The sequence below is a fragment of the Athene cunicularia genome, unplaced genomic scaffold (genome assembly GCF_003259725.1).
Source record: "Athene cunicularia isolate RWA unplaced genomic scaffold, athCun1 chrLGE22_part2, whole genome shotgun sequence".
Classification (NCBI taxonomy): Eukaryota; Metazoa; Chordata; class Aves; order Strigiformes; family Strigidae; genus Athene; species Athene cunicularia.
This window is the reverse complement of record NW_020799535.1, coordinates 282,945-285,930: the sequence shown is the minus strand read 5'-3', so window position 1 is coordinate 285,930 and position 2,986 is coordinate 282,945. Positions and strand designations below refer to the sequence as shown.

The window sequence follows — 2,986 nt, the reverse complement described above, 5'->3', positions numbered from 1 at the left end:
CTTATACACATCTCTGCACTACCGCGTCTCCCGCAAGGCGTTGCTGGACTGCGGAGGTGGGGGAGCTGCAGGAGGAACTGCGGTTGTCGCCATCTTGGTGCGCTGCCTGCGCTGCCCCCCCCGCGCCGCCCCCCGCCCCGCCGGCCCCGCGCGCAGCGAGCGTCGCAAAACTCCCGCGCCGAGCGGGGAGGGATGGGGGGGCTGCCGGGGAACCCCCCCTCCTCCTCCTCCTCCTCCTCCTTCTTCTCCTCCTCCTCTCCACAGCGGGAGCTGGGCCCTACCTGGGGGGCGAGGCCGGAGCAGCGCTCGGCTAGCTTAAACCGGGCTTTAGGGTTAAGCGCGGGGCCTGGCCCAGGCGGTACCGGTACCGCTGAGCCCCCACCGGGACACCGGGAAACCGTCGGGCGGTGCCGGTGGAAAAACCCGGCGGTGCTGCCGGAGGTGCTCGGCTCGTCCCAGCAGCCGGTTCCGAGGCTGGGAGCCCAACTTGGCTTAGGCCGGCGTTACATCTCAAGTCTAAAAGCGCTGCCCACGTAGGACGGACTTCGGGAAGAAGCGCAAAAAAATCCCGCAACAAACACCCGGCGCGACCTGTGGCTGATGTCACCAACAGAGCAAGAGGAAAACTTTCTATCAGCCAAATGCTTTTTTCTAAATTATTATTATTTTTTTTTCCCCCCTTACAGTTTCAGGATAAGCCAAAACTTCACATGGCCACACACATTTTCCATCACCAAGAGCTCCGCGTGACCTCATCCCCTGGACAATCTGGAAACAGTTCGATTTTACAGAAAGAAAAAAAAAAGTGCCAAAATGACATTTGTGTCACGTGAGCAGTGGGGTTCTCTGTCCCGTAGATCTCGGCACTCTACCGGCTTCTTCCTTCTAACCAGGACCTGGGCTATTAGATTTTTTTTTTCTCAAGATCCTTCCCCGGGACCTGGCAGGTCTCTCGGGGAGCAGTGGAGCTCCCCAACACCCAGCAGCTCCCCAAAGCGGTGCAAGTCTACTACAGAACACAGTTCTCAGCTACAACCCCATCGTACGGGCAATTTCTGGGTTTTTTTTTCCAGTAATACAGTGAATAAGAGAGTTCTAATAACTGACCAAGTTATCCCTCTTCATTCAAGAGAGAAAACTCCTTTATACACAGAATTTACACCTATAAAGTTACACCTCTAGCTTGTGCCTGCAATTTTAGGATCAACTTTTATTGTTAGATATAACAATATCTTATTCTCGGTAAGACTGTGCCTGTGTTGCTCTAAGAACAACTCAAAACATTGTATTAGGTTGATGTTTTAGAAAAAAATAAAATATATATATATATCCACCTTGCAGAGTGTCCTCTTCACAGAATTGTAAGTCTCTGTCCTCTGTGCAGAGCTGTAGGAGTTGTGTGCTGAGCAGACAAGCTCGCAGGACACGGCACTGTGCGGGAGAACTCATTTATCTTGCTTTGGAAATGACCCAGGGACTAAATCTGCTTCGGCTTTACGCTGCTGCCTTTGACGGGACTACCCTACTGTAACGCAAGGGCAGAGGCAACCGAAAAAATGTACCTAGCTCAAGCCCCAACAATCAAAGCACTTACACATAAATAAGCTGCTACAGAAAGCTGCAGATTCTGAGAAATCTTCAGTCCAAACGGGACCTTCCGTAGCTCGGTTCTCCACTAAGGCTTAAACTTCCAGCAGAAATAAGTGGCAATAAACACACTGAAAGATAGGAAAAAAATCCCCTGATAACAAACTGCTGAGGAACAGGATAGCATCTCCCCCATACGGAGTGTTCACGTGAGAGTTAGGTCCCATAACATAAGAAAAAAATCACTTTCTCTCGGAGGTAACAGTGCCGGGGGCTTCAAGCACACGGCGCTCGCAGGCAGAGAGGCAAACTGACCCCCCACCTCCAACTAGGGCACCCCCGAGCTGGCGGCGACGGGGGGCACACGGGGTCCCTCTGGGGCGGGCCACGCACCAGAAATACTTCAAGGACACTCCGGGGCCCCCAGGGTGTTATTACGGTTTGTAGAAGATCTTTAAGCAAGGCACCTAAAGAAATAAATAGGTCAACGCCCTCAGAGGTTGAACAGTGATAACAAATGTTAAAAAAAAAAAAATAAAAAATTAAAATCCTGATTGACCAAAGTGATCCTGGCACAGCCTGGGAGAGAGTTTACCCCGGGTAAGGGGCTCCGCACATTCCCTGTGCAGGGTGGGATTGTCACAGGCTGCTGCACCCACCCTCCCGCTCAGGTGGAAAGGGAATCCTCAGACACCGCTCACGCTCCGAGGTCGCAGGTATTTCCAAAATAATGCTGCCCTGTAAAGCCGGTCAGCATTGCAACTCCGCTTAATGCATTTGCTTGCCTGTAATCAGAACAGTAAAGCTAATAAAAACCATAAACGCCCTCCTTGGGTTAAAAGAGAACGAAATCACCCAGAACTCAGGCAACAGAACTAAGATAATTCTGTAATTCTGGATCTGGACAATTAAGTACCTGGCACTGTGCTGTCTCTTTAAGGAGCACACAGCTGCTCAGTACCAAAAAAAAAAAAAAAAAATCGCTTGATAAGGATACTGCTTTTTCCTTCTTTCATCGTTAGAGCCCTCACTTCTCCCTCCGCCTTCAGCGCAGTGACCTCGGCATCGCCTGGGCCGTGCCTGCGGGGACAGGGATGTGACACACGCCCGGAGTGAGAGCCGCCAGGTGACCGGTCCCGCTGCCAGGACAGACCCGCAAACCCCTGACGCTGAGCTCGGCTGGGAGCTGGAATGCCGCTGGAACGGGACCGGGTTGCTGTCTCTGAGCCCCCTCGGGTACCACGGCCGCCATCCTCCCGGTACAGAGCCCTGGGGATGCTGCAGCCAGCTCGGCAGCGCCCAGGAGCACCCAAACCCGCGGGGTGGGGGGATGCTCCGGCAGACACGGGACCGAGAGGCGAAACGCTCGGGGGGTGTGTGTGTGTGTGGTTTAGGATTG

The 2,986-nt window shown here is 53.1% G+C and overlaps 1 protein-coding gene across 2 annotated transcripts in view; it reads right to left on the bottom strand.

Moving 5' to 3' along the window:
• The window catches only part of LOC113491043 (sodium channel protein type 8 subunit alpha), a 52,018-nt gene extending 51,897 nt beyond the window's left edge, over window positions 1-121 (bottom strand). For both annotated transcript variants that reach the window (XM_026867670.1, XM_026867671.1), the window contains exon 1: window positions 10-121. The gene's annotated coding sequence lies outside the window, so the exon portion shown is untranslated. The remainder of the gene's footprint in view (window positions 1-9) is intronic.
• Window positions 122-2,986: the final 2,865 nt, after the last annotated feature.